At 37.4% G+C, this 21842-nt stretch overlaps 1 long non-coding RNA gene across 2 annotated transcripts in view; it reads right to left on the reverse strand.

Annotated features, from left to right (window-relative positions):
• Window positions 1-293: 293 nt before the first annotated feature.
• LOC139436530 (uncharacterized) overlaps window positions 294-21842 on the reverse strand; it is a 72777-nt gene continuing 51228 nt past the window's right edge. Inside the window, exon 4 of one of the 2 annotated variants that reach the window (XR_011645820.1) lies at window positions 294-580. This is a non-coding gene — a long non-coding RNA (uncharacterized lncRNA). Of the gene's footprint in view, window positions 581-16768; window positions 16940-21842 lie in introns of those variants that run through there. The other variant, XR_011645818.1, reaches the window with a different exon arrangement.

The following is a 21842-nucleotide window of genomic DNA, read 5'->3' on the forward strand; positions in this document are numbered from 1 at the left end:
CCCCAAAAGAGTAACTTCCAGTCCAATATGATATCAGTGGAGAATTCCATCAAACATTTAACAAAGAATTAAAACTAGTTCTACACATACTCTTTCAGAAAATGGAGCAGGAAAAAATACTTCTCAGTTCTTTTTATTAAGCTAATATTCACCTGATACTAAAACCAAACAAAGACAATACAAAAGAGAAAACAACAGATCAATGTACTTCATGAAAATAAATGCAAAATTTCTTATCAAAATATTAACAAATAGAATTCAGCAATAATAAAATGAACTATACATGAGCAACTAGGACTTATTCCGGGTATGTAAGACAAGTTCAATATTTGAAAATTGATAGATATAATCCACTATAATAAGACTCTAAAGAAAATTCACATGATCATATCAGAAAAAAACCATTTGGCAAAATTCAACACTGATTCATGGTAAATGCTTTCCACGAAATAGAGGAGCTCTTTCTCAGCTTGATAAAAAGCACCTACAAAAGCCCAATAATTGGGAGCTGATATGGCTTGGTGGTTGAGTGCTGGTTTCCCACATATGAGGTCCCAGGTTCAATTCCCAGCCCTGGTACCTAAAAAAAAAAAAAAAAAAAAAAAAAAAGTTCAATAATTAACACTATGAATAAGAGTGACAGTTGAATAATTTCCTCCTAAGATCAGGAAAAGGCAACATGCTAATTCCCATCACTTTATTAAAAAGGTATGGGAAGTCCTAGTCAGTGCAATAAGGCAAGAAAATAAAATAAAAGGCATACACATTGGAAAGGCAGAAATAAAGCAGCCTAAATTTGTAGATGAAGTTGAAAATCTAAAGGAATTTTGAAAAACTGCTAGAACTAATAACTGAGTTAGCATGATCGTGGGATATAAGATAAATTTTTTAAAAAATATATTTCTATAGCCTAGTAATGAGTGTGTGGAAACTGAAATGAAATATACAATATCATTTAAAATCACTCAAACATGTAATAATTAAATCTAGATCTAACAAATAATGTGCAGGACTTGTAAACTACAAAACACTAATAAAAGAAATAATAGAATATTAAATAAATGGAGAGGTATACCATATGCATAAATTGGAAGACTCAAAATAGAAAAGATGTCAATTTTCCCCAAATTGATATACAGGTTTACAAAATGCCTATCAAAATCTCAGCAAGATTTTTTGTAGATATAGGCAAGATTATTCTAAAATTCATATGACAAGGCAAAGAAATAGAATAGCTAAAATAGTTTTTTAAAAGAACAATAAAGTGGGAAGAATAAGTTTACCTGATTTCAAAACTTATATAACTGAAGTAATCAAGACTATGTTGACTTGGAGGAGTGATATGGGCAAAAATTAATGCAGCAGAACATAGAGTTCAAAACATATACACACAAATATTCCCAACTGATTTTTGAGAAAGGTGAAAAAGCAATTCCATAAAAGATATATAATCTTTGCAACAATTGGTGCTAAAGTAATAGATATCAACAGGTCTAAAAAAGTGAATCCCCTGTCTACATAAAATAACATGACTTTAAAATGCAGTTTGACCTAATGCAAGGGGGAAATGGAAAGGAGAAATGAGTTTATATGGCTACGAGTCTCAAAAAAAAAAAAGAGTCTGGAGGCTGTCAGAAGGATTGCCCTTATGCACAACTGAGCAGAGTCTAAGAGACAGATAAAGTAGATACAACCCCCAGGTATTGGTTCCTTTGAGGGCTAAAGAGATCCATGGGTGTTATGGTCATGGCAGATGGGGTTAACTGCCATGTCAGACGGCCCTTCTTTGGAGCTGGTGTTTATGCGTGATGAAACTGGACTCAGATGGGATCTCTCTTCATAAGACTTTCATGCTACTGTGCTGGAGTTGTAGTTGGTGCCGGGGTTTAAGATATATTTAGGGGATCTGAATCTCTGGACTGACAATGTGATAGCCAGGCCCTGAGCCTCAACAGACTCCAGCACCTACAATCTGATTTATTGGACTCATCTCACTCAGCTAAGATGGAGTTGAAGAAGGACAACCACCACACCGTGGAGCCTAGAGTGCCTACAACTGAAAGCGGGAGGATTGCATCCAGTATCCATGTGGAATCTGAGCCTCCTCTTGACATAGAGGTGCAATGGACACAACCAATCCAATGTCCACAGAGAAAAGGTGGCATTGGAGTGGGAAAAGTGGACATGGTGGCTAATGGGCATGGGGAATGGCAGGAAGAGACGAGATTGGAGGCGTCTTTGGGACTTGGAGCTGCCCTGGATGGTGCTTCAGGGGCAATCACTGGACATTGTAAATCCTCACAGGGCCCACTGGATGGAATGGGGGAGAGTATGGGCCATGATGTGGACCATTGACCATGAGGTGCAGAGGTGCCCAGAGATGTACTTACCAAATGCAATGGATGTGTCATGATGATGGGAATGAGTGTTGCTGGGGGGGGGAGTGGTGGGGTGGGGGTGGTGGGGTTGAATGGGTCCTCATATATTTTTTTTAATGTAATATTTTTACAGAATCAATAATAAAAAAAATAAATTTAAAAAAAATAAATAAATAAATAAATAAGTGAATCTTGGGGGAGTGAATGTGTCTCAAGTAATTACATGCCACCTCCAGGTTTCATTCCCAGTGCTTCCTGAAAATATAAAAACAGACAACAAGCAAAACAAGTGAAAAAATCAACTCAGGGAAGCCAATGTGGCTCAATGGTTGAGTGCCAGGTTCTCACATATGAGGTCCCAGGTTCAGTCCCCAGCCCCAGCCCCAGACCCAACCCCAGCCCCAGTAAAGGAAGGAAGGAAGGGAGGAAGGGAGGAAGGGAGGAAGGGAGGAAGGGAGGAAGGGAGGAAGGGAGGAAGGGAGGGAGGAAAAGAAACCCAAGAATGGGAAACTTTATGGAGCATCTATGTTACCACTAATTTTAAAAAAGAGAAGGAAAAACTCAATCTAAACCACAGATCTCATATAAAATTTCCTGAAAATGGATCATATACTTAAATATAAAACAAAAAGCCATAAAACTTTTAGGAAAAGCATAAGAGGAAATCTTCAAATTCTAGGACTAGGCAAAGAGTTCTTAGACTTGACAGCAAAATCACATTATAAAAGGAAGAACCAACAAATGGGATTTCATCAAAATTAAAAACTATGAAAGACATATTTTAAAAATATGAAAAAATAAGCTACAGACTGGGAGAAAATATTTCCATGTCATATATCAAGCAAAGAACTAATATCTATAATTTGTGAAGAATTTTTAAAACTCAACAGTAAAATAGCGAAACAAACAAAATCATGAAGTGGATTGTATATAGCAAATAGGCACATGAAAAGATGTAACATCTTTACCCTTTAGGGAAATGCATATTAAAACCACAAGAAATGACAGACTTCTGGTCAACCTAGATGATAGTGTAAGACACCACAGGTTTTGCTTTCCCACAGTATTTTAAACAACTGTCATAAACTGGTAGAGGGAAGCAGACTTGGACCAATAGATAGAGCATCTGTCTACCACATGGGAGGTCCGTGGTTCAAACCCCGGACCTCCTTGACCCGTGTGGAGCTGACCCATGCACAGTGCTGATGTATGCAAGGAGTGTTGTGCCATGCAGGGGTGTCCCCCACATAGGGGAGCCCCATGTGCAAAGAGTGCACCCTGTAAGGAGAGCTGCCCAATGTGAAAGAAAGTTCAGCCTGCCCAAGAATGGTGCCACACACACGGAAAGCTGACACAACAATATGATGCACCAAAAAGAAACACAGATTCGTGGTGCCATTGATAAGGATAGAAGCAGTCACAGAAGAACACACAGCAAATGGACACAGAGAGCAGACAACTGGGGGGAGGGGGGAAGGGAGAGAAATAAATAGAAAATAAATCTTAAAAAAAAAAACTGATAGAGCTGTTACCCTCAAAACTCCAGAAAACAATTAAAGTGTCTTAGTACTTGGGTGAGTGCTGGATCAAGAAAATGCAACTTAATACTAGTAGGAGAAACTTATAACAAAACCATCCTGCCCTGTCACAAATACCCTCCCCAGCCTGGTGATGAGTTGTCCTGTGCTCCATTGTGGAACCTGGCCATGTTCCAGAGGAAGCAGAGTACCAACAAAGCACATACTGGTATTGCCTATATGTTAGTGCCAATCAATCAATGGGCAGTGTGAAGGAGTAAACCAGGACACACTTCTCTGTTTAACCTCCCTGTAGGCAGAAGTCACCTGCTCACAGTCAAAACAGTGGAAGAAAAAATTAAATCAAAGTGGCCTAGGTAAAAGGATTACTGCTTTAAGACATACAAGAGAGCACCATGAAGTGGGCAAGTCCGTTTCATAGTGAGTAGAGAAGTCATTCAGATTCTTGTAAATGGGGTAATACTTAATGCCAAGAGTACAAAGAAAAGACAGAGAGGACTCACACTTTAGCTTCAGGCTGACCATGGTAGGAGAGATGAACTCTGAAGGAGAGTACCAGCCAACACAAAGTCATTTTGAAAAGTCTGTTAAAGGTGTTTTGTTTTTGTTCTTGTTTTATTTTTGTATTTGCATTGGTTTGTTTTTGCTAACTCCTGGAATGCAAGGGAATTTTTGTTACATTACTAACTGGATGCAAACTTAAGGAATAGACAGCTTAGGGACTAAATTTCAGTTGACACTTTAAAATATTAAAATGTATAATGTGCAACAAAAGACTACAAGACAAAGAAACAGGAAATGATGTTTCATCCAAAGGGACAAGCTAAAACTTCAGGTGCCATCAATGAAAAATACTAGACTTTGGACATACCAGACAAAACTTTTAAAAAATTATCTTTGATGCCTAAAGAGATAAAGGAAAACATGAAGAATTAAAGGATAGCAAGAAAATGAAAGAATAATATGAAAATCTTAATAAAGATATGGAAATTTTAAAAAGAAACCAAAGAGAAATAATAGAGTTAATGACTACAATAAGTGAAATAAAAAATTCCCTACATGGTTTCAACAGCAAATTAGACCTGGCAGAAGAAAGAATCAATGAACTCAAAGATTAGATTATTGAAATACTCAGGCTGAGAATAAGAAAGGGGAAAAAAGAAAAAAAAGTAAACAGAGCATAAAAGACCTGTGATAAACCATGAAGCATACCAATATAGGTAATACATGAGTCCTAGAAGGAGAAGAAAGTGAGAAAGGGGTAGAAGGAAATTCCAAAGAACTAAAAACAGAAAACTTTAAAAATTTAATCAAAGACATAAATGTACATATTCAAGCCCGATGAAATAGATATTTTAAAAATCATAGGACTGGCAAATGGATGTAGTTCAAGGGGTTGAGCATCTAATTCCCATGTATGAGGTCCCAGGTTTGATCCCCAGTACCTCCTAAAAAAACAAATGAAAAAGCCAACTCTCATTGGGGATAGGATGTAGCTCAGTAGTTGAGTGCCTGCTTCCCTAGTATGAGGTCCTGGGTTCAATCCTCAATACCTCCTAAGAAAGAAAAAAAAATCATAAGACTGTATAATATAAACAGTGAACCCTAATGTGAACCCTGGACTATAGTTAACAGCATAATTATAGTAATATTATTTCATCAGTTGTTACAAAAGTACCACACTAATACCAAGTGATAATAATAGGGAAGACTGTGAGGGGGGGGGTTATATGGGAACACTGTATTTTCTGCATGATATTTCTGTAAACCTACAACATCTCTAATAAAAAAATAAATTAAAAAAACAGATATCACTATGCACCTATCAAAGTGACTAAACTAAAAAATTGTGGGGAAGCGAACTTGGCACAGTGGTTAGGGTGTCCGTCTACCAATGGGAGGTCTACGGTTCAAACCCTGGGCCTCCTTGACCCATGTGGAGCTGGACCATGCGCAGTGCTGATGTGCGCAAGGAGTGCCCTGCCACGCAGGGGTGTCCCCCGTGTAGGGGAGCCCCACGTGCAAGGAGTGCACCCTGTAAGGAAAGCCACCCAGCATGAAAGAAAGTTCAGCCTGCCCAAGAATGGCACAGCACACAGGGACAGCTGACACAGCAAGATGACGCAACAAAAAGAAACATAGATTCCACAACAGAAGTGGACAAAGAAGAAGATGCAGCAAATAGACAGAGAGCAGACAACTGGGGTGGGCAGGTGGGCGGGGGGTGGGGGGAGAGAAATAAATAAATAAATCTTTTTTAAAAAATTGTGACAACACCAAATACTACCAAAGATGCAAAGAAACTGAGTCTATGAAAAATTGTTGGTGAAAATGAAAAAGTTTCTTTTAAAAATACTAAACAGGCAACTATCATACAACCCAGCAATTTTACCCTTTGGCAATTATCCCAGAGCAATTAAAACAAACACTCAAAAAATTGTACATGAATGTTTAAAGCAGCCTTATTCATAATAGCCAGGAAATGGAAAACAAAACAAAACAACAGATGTTCTTCAATGGGGGAATGGCTAACGCAGGGATTCTTAACCTTTTTTGTTCCACAGACCTCTTTGCCAGTCAGGTGAGAACCACAGACCCTTTACTAAGTCCACAATATTTTGTGAATTATTTAATAAATATATTACAGCCACACCAACATGGGCCCATAAGAATAAAGTTTGTTTGAATTTCAATTTAAGCTCATGGATCCCTTGTTAAGAACCCCTGGTTCTATACTGTGTAATATTATTCAGCAATAAAATGGAACTAACCATTGATACACAAAACAAATTGGATAAATCTCCATAGAATTATACGAGAGTAGTAAGCAGATTTCAGGAGGTTATATAATATATGAATATATTTATGCAACATTCTTGAAATGATAACATTACAGAAATGGATATAAGATTAGTTACTGCAAGAACATAGTGGTGGGATGTGGGGGTTGGTAGGAATAGAGGGTATGGTTAAAACAGGGCAATATTAGGGATCCTTATGGTGATAGAAAGACTCTGAACCTTGACTGCATCAATATAGCTATCCTAATTGTGATATTAAATTTTATTTACACAAGATATTACAATTGGAAGAAACTAGGTAAATTGTATGTGGGAGTCTCTGTATTATTACAAGTCTGTATTCACTTCATGTGAATCAATAATTATCTCAAAATAAAAATGTTATTTAAAAAACATATAGAACTATGTGTACTGCATGATCATCTGAGTTAAATGAAAAAGACTGGAAGGAATTGCATTAATATATTACCAGCAGTTATCTTTTATAGTGGAATTGTATTTACTTTCATTTTATTCGTCATAATTTTTTAATTACTTGAAAGTCTTACCATAGTATGTATTGCTTCTATATTCAGAAAAAATGATATTAAATCCAGTGTAATGAAGAAAACAAGTGCCTTGAAAAGACTGGAAGAAAATACAATATACAGGTATCATTGGTTATTTTGAGGTAGGGGGATTATATACAATTTTCTTTTATTTCTTTATACTTTTCTGTATTTCCCTAATTTTATACAAGGAATATTTATTACTTTGTAATAAATATTAAAATTCTGTTTTAAACTTTAAAAATTTAACATAAGGGCAGAAGAGAAATTGGAAAACATTTTGAATCTTACTGAGAATGAAGAAAATAACACATCAAAATTTATAAGAGCAATTGTGGGAGATGGTGGAGTAGAAAGCTCCAGGGATCAACCCCTCCACCAGAATACCTATTAAACAGGCTGGAGGAGCAGTCTGAATCAAAATATTTCAAAATGCTGGAGTCTAGTAGAACATGGTACAGCATCCAGGGAGGAGTGGGAGGAAGACACTTATAAATTATGGTAAATACCAATAACTTCTGTGTGTGATGGTTGCCATTGCCCATAACACACTCTCATGGGCAGGTCGCATTGAGGGCTATTCCCTGGCATGGCATGCTGGTGGCAGAAAGAGACATAAAAATACAGTTCTTCAAGATCTGGCAGAGAGGAAATGATCCAGTCATGGATCACTACTTTTTATTACCTATCTCAGATTGCTAATGGCCTGGTTGTGAGGATAGCTATTCATCCAATCCACTTCAGACAAAAGTAGTGGGAGAGACTTAAAGACACTACTTTCTCTCATAGCTATAGAGGAGAGTTGAAGGGCTTTATTTGTTGGGCTGGAGCTGAGACAAGAAAGCACAGCTTTAGAGAGTCACGGGAGAAAACATTGTTTCCCATCCCAGGCCCAACCCTAAGAAATTCTGGAGCCAGCCAGTTCTCCCTTTGAAGGTCCCTGGCCTTGTTTCAGCTGCCCTGACTTGGGAAACTCCTTTCTGGAGTTCTCCCCGCAAAAGCAGCTCAAGACAGCGAAAAAAAGAGTAAGAAACAATTGAGTCAGCAGCTGGGGCAAGGTTTATCTGGCAGGGGAACACCTGGGAGGGGAAGGAGGTATTAGCAAGCACAAGCCAAGATTTAAGACCAGAAAAGATAGGGAGACCCTGTACTTTATATTTGCCTTGGGCCGAATTTCATGATAGGAAGGCTGAACTCTGAAGAAGAGTACCAGCCAAAGAAAAACCTATCTCCAAAGATTGTGAAAGGTGTTTTTTACCTAGGTTTGATTGGTTGTTCATTTCAGATACTCAGGATAATCTCTATTATATCACTTGCTGGATACAAATTCAAGAAACAGGTAGATCAAGGAATAAATCCCAGAGTTAACATTTTAAATATTAAAATACACAATGTGGTGAGCGGAGGCAGGATCCTGGCTGAGTGAGCTGTTTTGGGAACCTACAAAGTGGGAGACTTCAGGGCATCAATCAGAAGAAAGCATGACAAAAAGATTGATTGCTCAAGGTAAAACTGAGTTTCTGGTGCTTGAGGCTGGAGCTGTGGGATGGCTGAGCCCCACCCTCAGGGCAGGAAGCCACAATGATCCCTGACTCTTGCCAGTCACGCAACCAGAAGAGGTATACTCCGAGAGTGAGGAGGTTCTGGGGAAGGGTGGAGCGGGGTCTATCCTGTGTGGGTCCAATTGTCTGGTCCCCCTTTTTTTGAGCTTTTGAGCTTTGAGGAGCATACCAGGTGGCTTGAGGAGAAACTGGGAAGAGTTTATCTAACCACCCTGGGATAGGGAAAATTGGCCTGGGAGAGGGTAGAGCCAGGCAATTAACTAGTCCTGTGCAACTCCCCTAAGGGAAGGGGACAGTGGAAAGTGCTTAATAAACTTTCAAGGGCATATTTGGGGTTCCCTATGAGAAATGGGTGCTCTTGAAGAGGCTGAGACTCATTTTTTCCTGCAGTGAGTTAAGTAACGAGGGCCCTATTTGAATTTCGAAAGGGAACACAGGCTATTGCATGCTGCTGTCCTGGGAGAGAAAGCAGTTAGAATAAAAAGGGGGAAGGACAGATTCCTAATCAACAGTTCATCCAATTGCAAAGAGTCAATCCTGACTGAGGGAAAGGGATAATATCTTTCTGAAGAGCTAAGCAACCCAAAAAGAAAGTTTAGCTTAGTGGAGGAGTTTCCACCTTGAATATATAAGGTCTCTAGTTTGATTCCTGGATCTGCTTAGAGTAGTGGTGCCCTGGGTTATTAAACATCTAGCTGATATTTTAGGACAGGGAAACCATAGACATTATTCTTGTATTAGCTTTCTTTGGATCTCTTATTTAAAAAAAAAAAATTAGTTTTGTTTTTTAATTTAACTTAGTTTACTCACTAAAACCCACTTCAAATCTGCAGTGAGAAAGCTGCAGAGTAAGATTGATAAACACTGGCAGCCTGAGAAGCTATACAGGGACTTAAGAGGGAAGGCTGCTTTTCCTTTGTGTTTGGTTGACTCCTTGCTTATGAGTTTGTTTTTTTGTTTGTTTGTTTGTTTTCTTGTCTTTCCTCTTTATCCCCCCTTTTTTCTTTTCTTTTTTTAAATTAGGTGCTGCCAGCTTGTTTCTTTTTGCTGTGGCTCCTCTTCTTTGATTTCCTCTTTTCTGTGTTTACCAATTTTGGCTACCAATGCTATCTCTATTCCTTCCTACCTCTCTCTATCTTCTGCTTTCTGTTGTTGCTCTTACATTCCACCTCTCTCTGTTTTAGCCCCAGTTTTTCTGGCTTTTTATTTCTAACTCTTCTATTCTGTTTCCTATCTTTTATTAACTCTTTCTCTTTTTGTCCTTTCTTTTCTCTCCCTCTCTCCTCATCACCGTGGCCTATTAACTCATACTATATATTTCTCTATATTCAGTGTCCCATTTCATTGTAGGTATTCCACTTGTTTATTCCTATAACTCTACACAGATTACTTGAGTTAAATACTCATTTTCCTAGGACTTACATGGTTCTTCTGCTAACTTTTATTATCGATATTACTATTATTCTTTTTCTTTTCTTACCTCTTTTTCTTTCACTGGCCTAATCTTTTTCCTTCAAGGGAACTTAAGCAACAACAAGGAAATAGAATAAGAAGAACAAAATGTCAAAGAAAAAAGTTAACACACACACACAAACAGCAACTAAATAAAACCCTATACTAAAAGGAGAAGCTAATCAACTGAACAAATCCATTAAGATAAAAAGATGACCAGACAGAAAAAAAAAAAAAAATTACTAACCATACCAAGAAACAGGAAGACATGGCCCAGTCCAATGAAAAAACTAAAAACCAGGAAGAGAACAGAACATCAAACAACTAATCAAAGCTGTCCAAACAAATATCATGGACCAACTTAATGAAGTGAAGAAAGAGATTAAGGTTATTAAGAAAACACTGGGAGAGCTTACTGAAGAAATTGTAAACATACACAAAAAGATAATGGATATGGTGGTGATGAGTGGCCCAATCCACAAAGTCAAAAATACACTCTTAGCAAATAACAGCAGATTTGAACAGGGAAAGGAAAGAATTAGTGATGTGGAAGACAGTACATCTGAAATCAAACAGATAGTAGAACCAAAAGATAAAAAGATAGAAAAAAATCCAGCAGAGTCTTAAGGATTTGAATGCACAACACAAAATGCACAAACATATACATTATAGGCATCCCAGAAGGAGAAGAGAAAGGAAAGGGGACAGAAGGGGTGTTGGAGGAAATAATAACTAAAAACTTCCAACCCTATTGAAGGAAATGGTTGTACATGTCCAGGAAGTGCAGCACACCCCAAACAGTGTAAATCCCAACAGATCTACTTGTCAAATTATCCAATGCTCAAGACAAAGAGAAAATACTGAAGGTAGCAAGAGAAAAGAGAACCATCACATACAAGGGAAGCTCAATAAAATTAAATTCTGATTTCACATCTGAAAGCATGGAGGCAAGAAGGCAGTGGTATGACATCATCAAGGTACTAAAAGAAAAAAATTCCAACCAATAATACTCTATCCAGCAAAGCTAGCATTCAAAAATGATGGAGAGTTCAAAATATTCACAGTAAACAGAAACTAAGAGAGTAAGCCAATAAGAAACCACCCTTTGAGAAATACTAAAGGGAGTTCTGCAGGTGGAAAGGAAAAAACAGGAGAGAGAGAGTTGGGGAGAGTATAAGAACAACTAAAAAGACAAAAAGAGAAATAAAAACAGCATATAACATACATAAACTCAGAGAAAATATGGCTAATGTAAGTAATTCCTTGAGAGTAATAACACTAAATATTAATGGGTTAAACTCCCCAGTCAAGAGACACAGATTGGCAGAATGGATAAGGAAATATGACCCATCTATATGTTGTTTACAAGAAATCCACCTTAGACCAAGGGATTCAAGGAGGTTGAAAGTGAATGGCTGGAAAACAATCTCACAAGCAAACAAAAACCAAAAATATACAATGTGCAACAAAGATTTCAAGACAAAGAAACATGAAATGATGTTCCATCCAAAGAAATGGGATAAAAATCAAGAAAACGTTAATAAAGATCAAATTGTGGCCATAACACTTAAAAAATGATCTTCAATATGTTCAAGACATGAAGTGAAATATAGAGAAAGAATTAAAGGATATCAGGAAAACAATGAGTGAACAATATGAGGACCCAATAGAGAGAAATTTTTAAAAGGAACCAAATAGAGCTACTGGAATAGAAGACCACACTAACAGAAACAAAAAATTTCCAGGAAGATTTCAATAGCAGATTGGAGTTGGCAGAAGAAACAATCAATGAACTTGAGAAAAGACAATTGAAATGAGTCAAGCTGAAGAGAAGAAAGAAAAAAGAATTATAAAAAGAAAAAAAAATAACATAAGAGACCTGGGGGGCACCTTCAAACACATCAATAATATGCATAATTGGAGTCCCAGAAGATGAAAGAGAGAAAGGAGCAGAAGGAATATTCAAAGAAATAATAACAGAAAATTTCCCAAACAGCAAAATTTGCACATATCCACATCCAAGAAGTCCATAGAACACCAAACAGGATAAACAGGAAAAACAAGCCCCTTCACATACTGATCAAACTGACAAATGCAAAGGACAAGAAGAAAGTTCTGAAAGCTATAAGAGAAAAGCAGCAATCTATGTACTAGGGAGTCCCAATTAGATTAAGTAATGATTTCTCATTAGAAACCATGGAAGCAAGAAGGCAATGGGTTGATATGTTAAAGTTCTGAAAGCAAATATTTGCCAATCAAGAATTTTATATTAAGCAAAACTTTTTTTCAAAAACAAAGAAGAGTTTAAGATAATGGCCTGATAATTAAAAAAATATATATATATATATCCTGATAAACAAAAGTTGAGGGAATTTGTCATCTACTCTATAAGCAATGCTATAGGGAGTTCTTCTGGCTGAAAGGAAAAGACACTAGACAGTAATTAAAGTGGCATAAAGAAATAAAGAACTCTGGTAAAGGTAACTATATGGGTAATTATAAAGGCTAGTACTATTGTATACTATCTTTTGGTATGTAACTCCACTTCTTACTACCTACAGGTGCTAAATTGCAAGTGCATAGAAAGTAATGACAAATCTAATCTATGGTTTTGAAATACAGCATACAAAGGTTTAATTTGTTAAGAAGTATAAAAGAGTGGGGGGGATGGATCATAACAATTTATATGTATATTGAAGTCAAGTTGCTATCAAGTCAAATATGATTGTTATATATTTAGGATGTTAAGATTTAACCCCATTGTAATCACAAGAAAAATACATAAAAATATATATCCAGTAGAAATGAGGAGGGACTCAATATGGTACAATAAAAATTCAAATAAAAATGAAAGTAAGCATTAACAGAAGAACTGAGAAACAAAAAGGTATAAAACTTACAAAGTCTAAATAGCAAAATGGCAGAAGAAAGCCCTGCATTATCAGTAGTAGCTTTAAATGCAAATGAATTAAATTCTCCAGTCCAAAGGCAGAGATTCAAAGAATTTGTTTAAAAAAATCACTGAACTATATGCTGTATACAAAAGACTCACCTTGAATTCAAAGACACAAATAGTACTACACTAATGAAAGAAGTTGTTAATGTGGGGAAAAGTGTAAAGTGTGGGAAGTGGGGCATAGGGGAATCCCTTATATTTTATTATGTAATGTTTTATGTAGTCTAAGTATCTTTTCAAAATAAATTGAAAATATATATATTTAAAGACACAAGTAGGTTGAAAGTGAAAGGATAGGGGAAAATATGCCATGCAAGTAGTAACCAAAAGAGAACTAAGGGTAGCTGTATAATATTAGATAAAATAGACTTTAAGACAAAAACAGTTATGAAAGTAAAAGATGGCCATTATATACTGATAAAGGGGCCAATTCAACAAGAAGATGTAACAATTATAAACATATTTGCACCTAATAGCAGAGCCTCAAAATATATGAAGCAAATACTGACAGATTTTAACACTGAAATTTATGGTTCTACAATAACAGTAGCAAACTTTAATACATTATTTTCAATAATGGATAGAACATCTAGACAGAAAATCATAAGAAAATACAAGACTTGAATGATACACTAAACCAGCTAGAACCTAACATACATAGAGCAGTTCATCCAACAATAGCAGAATACATATTCTTCTCAAATGCATATGGATCATTCTCTAAGAAAGACCATATTTTATATCACAAAATAAGTCTCAGTAAATTCAAAAATTTTGAAATCATAAACGTGTCTTCTCTGACCCCAGTGGAATGAAGATGGAAATAAATAACAGAAAGAGAAATGGGAAGTGAACAACATACTCTTAAACATCCAATGAGTTAAATAAGAAATCACAAGGAAAACTAGGAAATATCTTGATGTCAATGAGAATGATAACACAACATACCAAAATTTATGAGATAGAGCAAATACAGTGCTATGAGGGAAATTTATAACTCTAAATGCTAACATTAAAAAAGATGTATTTCAAATAACAAGTCTAACCTCAAAACTGGAAGAACTAGAAAAAAAGGTTAAATTAAACCCCAAATGAATAGAAGGAAAGAAATAGCAAAGATTAGAGCAGAGATAAATGAAATAGGGAATTAAAAAAAAAAAAGGGGGGGGGGAGAGAATCAACAATACCAAAACTTGGTACTTTGAAAAGATCAATAACATTAGCAAACTTTTAGCCAGACTGACAAAGAAAAAAAAGAGAGAGGACACAAATAACTAAAATCAGAAATAACAAGGGAGACATTACTACCAACCCCATAGAAATAAAAAGGACGTTAAGAGGACACTATGAACAACTGTATGCCAACAGATTAGATAAACTAGATGAAATACACAAATTCCTAGAAACATACAAACTACCTACACTGACTCAAGAGGAAATAGATCTCAGCAAACCATAAATAGAAAAGAGATTAATCAGTAATCAAAACCTCCCAATAGAGAAAAGTTCAAGACCAGATGACTTCACAGGGGAAATTTACCAACTATTCCAAGAAGAATTAATATTAATATCAATTCTGTTTGTATTAGTCAGGGTTCTCTAGGGAAACAGAATCAACAAGAGATATCCGTCAACAATATGTGATTTTATAAGAGTCTCTCACATGATCCTGGGGATGCACAAGTCCAGGTTCCTCAGGGAGGCTGCAACCAGGGGCTCTGATGAAAGTCCAATGAAGGTTCTTGATGAGATCTAAGAGACATTGGCTGTCCAAAGATGAGCTGAGAAATTCTCACTCAATGCTGGAATCACTTCCCCTTTTAAGGCATTCAACTGTTTGGATAAAACATCACTCATTGCTGATGGCAATCTCCTTGATTGGTGTAATTGTAATCAGCTATCTATGATTTACCACTGCAGTAATGTCAATGGTGACTAAAGTCCATAAATTCCCTTGTATTACAGTTAGCCCAGTGCTTGCTTGACCAAACAACTAGGCACAATCACTTGGCTGAGTTGACACATTAGCCTAACCATCATAGTCCACCCCTTGTCAACTTGGCAACCATACACATTTCCATAAACCATACTTAGTCTCTAAGTAAAAACAGTAACTATATATATATTTATATAATATATATTAAATATATAAATATATTATATATTACATATATTAAATATATACATATATATATATATATTTCCACCTAACAATGTTCAAATCTCCTGCATACAACTGGAAATGCATTAATTCCATACAGAATAGGTGCAAGTTCTTGGGTAATATTCACTTTTAAACTTAGCATCCTCAAATATTATGACATGAAACTGATACAACTTGTTATATGAGAAGGGAAAAGTTTGGGGGAGAAGACAAATTTGTTTTGTGTACATATACAATCATCATCATAATGAAATAAGGAAGAAAGATTCTTGACCATTACAATCCTCATTTCTGTAACTGGTCATGTGGTCAAAGTTCATATTTATCACTACCTTCTTCCACTACCCATTCCATGTTTCCATTACCCTCAGCAAGCACTTTAGCTGGCCATGGTTCTTCACCTGGTGCGGTAACCCAAACTTTCATTCCTAAAGATTCTGGGCCATTATTAGTCCTGCTTGAATTGGGTTGTTGCAATTTTCCATTGACTTTAATCATAGGACATGGCAATACTAGGAGATGCCCTAGAGGATCTCCCTTATTCCAGGCAAACTATTCTTTACCTCCATTATGTAGATGCAGTCCTATTTCCCCTTGATAGTCAGGATCAATTACCCCAGCCAGTACAGTAATTCCCTTCTTTGACTGTTGATTCAGAGGAAAGAGGAGCCCGAAGTGGCCAGGTGGCAGTTTTAAGTTCCAGTTAAATGGAATCTTTGTTATGTTCCCTGGTGGAAGCACTCCTCCTTTTGGGACTAAAATCTGTACACCAGCAGAGTTTGAGGTTGCAGGGACAGGAAGCAAAAATTTTCCTAGGGGGTCACTAGGGTTCATAGTGAGTGGTGCCACTCCCATTTCCACCCCTTGATTCCTGGACCCATGGATCCTGGTTATGGGAGAAAAGGCACCATAGAGTGGACACTGATTAAAGCATACACAGCCTCCTGGAGAACACTGCCCCACCCCTGCAAGGTATTGCCACATATTTGGCACTGTAATTGAATCTTCAAAAGGCCATTCCACCATTCTTTCAATCCAGCTGCTTCAGGGTGATGGGGAACATGGTAAGACAAGTGAATTCCATGGGCATGTGCCCATTCCCACACATCATTTGCTGTGAACTGTATTCCTTGATCAAAAGCAATGCTATATGAAATGTCACGGTGGTAGATAAAACATTCAGTAAGTGCATGGATGGTACTTTTTGAAGAAGCATTGCATGCAGGAAATGCAAACCCATATCCAGATTATGTGTCTATTCCAGTTAAAACAAATTGCTGCCTCTTTCTTGGTGGAAGTAGTCCAAAGTAGTCCAAAGTAGTCAACCTGCCACCAAGTAGCAGGGTGGTTACCTTGAGGAATGGTGCCATATCAGGGGCTGAGTGTGGGTCTCTGCTGCTGGCAGATTGGGCACTCAGGAGTGGCTGTAGTCAAGTCAACCTTGGTAAGGGTAAGTCCATGTTGTTGAGCCCATGCATAACCTTCATCCCTACCTCCATGGCCACTTTGTTCATCAGCCCATTGGGCAGTGACAAGATGCCTGGGGAAAGAGGCTGAGAATTAGCCACAGAGCAGGTCATCTTATCCACTTGATTATTAAAATCTTCCTCTGCTGAAGTCACCCTCTGGTGAGCATTCACATGGGACACAAATATTCTCATGTTTTTTTGCCCACTCAAAAAGGTCAATCAACGTACCTATTTCCCAGACCTCTTTGTCACCAATTTTCCAATCATGCTCCTTCTAGTTCCCTGACCATCCAGCCAAACCATTGGCAACAGCTCATTAATTAGTGTACAAATGCACCTCTGGCCATTTCTTCTTCCAAGCAAAATGAACAACCAGGTGCACTGCTCAAAGTTCTGCCCACCAGAAGATTTGCTCTCACCACTGTCCTTCAGGGACAGAAAGGGGCTACAGTGCTGCAGTTGCTGACTTTCAGGTGGTACCTACATATCATGCAGAACCAACTGTAAGCCAGGCCTGAGTTTTCTCTTCCTCAGTCAACTGATTATAAGGGAGTCCCCAAGAGGCCAAAGCTGTAGGCTGGAAAAGAGAAGGTAAAATGGCAAAGGTGTTGACTATGAGTATTTGGGCTACTTCCTCATGTAACTTACTTGTGCCTTCAGGACCTGCTCAAGCTCTGTCTCATATATACCACTTCCACTTTATTATGGAGTGTGCTGTGCATGCTCAACTTTATGGTTTGATGGGTCAGACAATACCCAGTTCATGATAGGCAACTCAGGTCTTGTTGTAACTTGATGGCCCATGGTTAAGTGTTCAGTCTCCACTAAGGCCCAGGAGCAAGGCAAAAGCTGTTTCTCAAAAGGAGAGTAGTTATCTACAGAGGATGGCAGTGCTTTGCTCCAAAATCCTAAGGGTCTGCATTGTGATTCTTCTATAGGGGCCTGTCAAATTCTCCTGTGGGAAAAAGAGTTTAGATTGTATTTGAACTTTTTATGACCTGTTCCTTATTGTAAATGTTACACCTGTTCTATTGTAGATGTTGTGGTTATTCCTTAATGTAGATGTTGCAGTTGTTCCCTTTTATTGTAGATGACATTGCAGTTCAGATAGCAAACAGCTGCTCAGTAGTTTCCAATAAGTATGAGGTGGAAACTCAGTAATTTCCAATAAGTACAAGGCTCTCAGTTCCAGAAGCTGTGAGTCCCCTGGTCCCATATTTATCTCCTCTCTTGTGTCTTTCACTCTGCTCTTTATTTCATAAAGTTCTGTGTTGCCTTCCCTTTGAATCAACCTATTGCTGAACTGATTTTAGCAACTGGTGCCCAATGTGGGGCTTGAAGGGAAGAAGGTTCACAGCAACTGGTGCCTGAACAGGGTCTTGAAGGAAAGAAGGATTGCTTCAAGTGAAACTAAAGTATGGCACAGAGCCCTGAGCAGTTTGGAAAGTCTTTGAAGTCCTTGAGGGTTTGCTTGTATTTCTCCAGGAGACAGAGAACATACTGTGTGGGTACCAGCTCATCAGATAAAGCCATACCATGAACACCAAGAGACAACAAAAGTTCCTGTGGAACACAGAACATCCGGTCATGCAGATGGAGAGATGGACACTGAAAACTACATGGTTAGGTCTCATTCTGAAAATTAGAATGGCTTTATATCAAAGTATTTAAACTACAGAATTTGTTCAAGCATGGCATCATAAAGCAAGTATGACTTGGGGACAGAAAGATTAAGAAAGAAATTGAGAGGAGAAAAACTGGAAAAAAATGTTCAATTATAAAAGGAAACAATAAAGAAATTCTAGATTAAAAGATTTGGAACTGCTTTTGTGTTTATCTGTTCAATGTTAGTGAGTGTGTTGTAATTGTTTCAGTGTGTGTGAAAAAGAAAAAGAAAGAGAAAAAAGGGAGGAAAAAGAAAAAGAGATAGAAAGAAAAAAGGAAGAAAAAAGAGAAAGGAAGGAAAAAAGAAAGAAAAAAGGAAGAAAGAAAGAGAAAAAGAAAGGAAAAAAGAAAAACAAAGAAAAGGGAAGGAAAAAAGAAAAAGAGAAAAAGAAAGAGAGAGAAAGAAAAAGGAAGGAAAAAAGAAAGAAAGGAAAAGAATTGTCTGTATATTTTGTTAACTCTAGATGGTGATAAACTTTGATAAATAAAACTTTCTGAAAGAGCTCTATTCATATGGCCAAAAAAATTAAATAAGTGCTTATATTATTGCCTAAGTTTAAAATGTTAATGAGAATTACTATAAGTCTCTTCATAAAAAATAGTTCTTGCTTAAAATGAAATGAATAATTTATTTTTCTTCATTGGATAAAATGAAAGATGTAAAAGTTAAGCAAATATTGAAAAAGGTAAAAAGTTTGTGGGAATACTAACTGAAACTTAATAAGGTGTATTTTGTCTTAAAATAGAATGGTTAGTTTTATAAAATCAGAAATGGAGATATGCAGGACAGAACTGGTATGCATACAGCAAGTTGTAAAAGTATTGTGGTAGTATTCAGTGAGTTAATGTGGTTTGTAAAAGTAAAATGAATACAAAAAGTGCAAAAACTGTGTGAAAAGGTCAACAATGGACTTTTGCAGTTATTCCTTAAGGCTTTCTGCCCTGGCCTGATGGCAATAAATCTGACTGCATAGAAGAAAACCTGTGTCAATGACCCTACTAAGAAACAGCAGAGACTATTGTATTTTAAGGCCCTGGGATGGGCAAACAATTGGTACAAGCTGTAAGGTACCTGCTACTCTATCAAATTATTAAATGTTGTTTGGTTGGGTAAGACAAAACAATACTCTCTGCATTAATTGATAAAGTACAATTTTTTTCATGTTAATGAAGTTTGTAATATTTTTGGAATACTGAAAATCTTTTATCCCTCACTGACATGTGTTAATTGGGAAATGTCCTTCATGGGAGTAGGAGGACCTCCAGCAGGCTGCTTTAAAAAATAAAGAAAGAGGGAGAGGGTGTATATTGACTTAGCCTGTGAATTGGATGTGGCCAGCACTAATATTGGCCTATATAGCCTTGCCAGTTGGGAATTTTGAGCCCATGAGAAGTGAAAGTCTATTCATTAAATGTCTGCTAGTTGCAAGTCTTATTGTTTGTTGTTATATAATCTACTGCCATTATGGATTATGTATAAAATGCTTGAATAGTAATCAGAACTTTAATAATGTAACATATTGTGTACTTAAGTGGTTTGATGAACTGTAAGTGATATATAAATGTACCTTGTTAAATATATAAATCTCTTGTTTAAAGTTTGAACAATACTGGGACCGAATGTATTGAGAAAAAATTTAATGAGTATTGTTCAAACCTAAAAGTGAAAATATCATGCAGGAAGCTTTGTTAATCAGTGAACCAATGCCTTCAAGTGGCACATTCAAGATTCTGGTCAGCCACTGGTTCAGGACTTCCTAGCCTTAAGTTAGATGTTGTAAAGCATTGGAAAAGCATTTTATCTAGCAGAACACTTACAGGTATGATCCCCTATGACCTGTTCCTTATTGTAAATGTTACACCTGTTCTATTGTAGATGTTGTAGTTATTCCTTATTGTAGATGTTGCATTTGTTCCCTATTATTGTAGATGACATTGCAGTTCAGATAGCAAATGGCTGCTTGGTAGTTTCCAATAAATATGAGGTGAAAACTAGGGTTGAGGCTCTCAGTTCCAGAAGCTGTGAGTCCCCTGGTCCCATCTTTATCTCCTCTCTTGTGTTTTTCACTCTGTCCTTTATTTTATAAAGTTCTATGTCACCTTCCCTTTGAGCCAGACTATCGCTAAGGTGATCTCAGCAACTGGCACTGAACGTGGAGCCTGAAAAGGAGCTCAGCAACTGATGCCCAATGCGGGGCTTAAAAGGAAGAAGGCTCACAGCAACTGGCACCTGAACAGGGACTCAAAGGGAAAAAGACTCTCAGCAGGTTCCAGACAGCATCTCTATTTGCCACTGAAACCTCCAGCACCATTGGATCTGTTGGATCATAATGGCCCAAGTGGTAGTGCAGCTTGCACAGCAGCCTGGACCTGATGCAGAACCTCTTCTTTTTCCAGTCCCCAATCAAAACTAGCAGCTTTTCTGGTCACCCAGTAAATAGGCCAGAGTAGCACACCCAAATGAGGAATGTGTTGTCTCCAAAATCCAAAGAGACAAACTAAGTGTTGTGCCTCTTTTTTGGTCATAGGAGGAGTCAGATGCAACAGCTTAACCTTCACTTTAGAAGGGATATCTCTATATGCCCCACACCACTGGACACCTAGAAATTTCACTGAGGTGGAAGGGCCTTGTATTTTAGTTGGATTTATATCCTATCCTCTCTCATGCAAATACCTTACTAATAAGTTTAGAGTCTTTGCTACTTCTTGCTCACTAGGTCCTATTGAAGTGATATCATCAATATAATGGACCAGTGTGATGTCTTGTGGGAGTGAGAGATGATCAGGATCTCTGTGACATAGGGTTGGAGCATAAAGGTATACTGCTGGCCTTACCAGCTGAAAGCAAACTGTTTCTGGTGGTCCTTACTAATAGCAATTGAGAAAAAAACATTTGCCAAATCAACAGCTGAATACCAGGTACAAGGGGGTGTGTTGATTTGCTCAAGCAATGATATCACATCTGGGACAGCAGCTGCAATTGGAGTCACCACCTGGTTAAGTCAGTTTACAAAAAATAAATATGGCTGCTTTCTGTACAGGCCAAATAGGAGAGTTGAAAGGGGATGTGGTGGGAATCACCACCCCTGCATCCTTCAAATCCTTGATGGTGGCACTAATTTCTGCAATCCCTCCAGAAATCCAGTATTGTTTTTTGTTTACTATTTTGCTAGGTAGGGGCAGTTCTAGTGCCTTACACTCAGTCTTTCCAACCATAATAGCACTCACTCTACAAGTCAGGGATCCAATGTGGGATTTGGCTAGGTGCTGAATATGTCTACTCCAATTATGCATCCTGAAACTGGGGAA

Source organism: Dasypus novemcinctus, chromosome 15, assembly GCF_030445035.2.
Source record: "Dasypus novemcinctus isolate mDasNov1 chromosome 15, mDasNov1.1.hap2, whole genome shotgun sequence".
NCBI classification, from domain to species: Eukaryota; Metazoa; Chordata; class Mammalia; order Cingulata; family Dasypodidae; genus Dasypus; species Dasypus novemcinctus.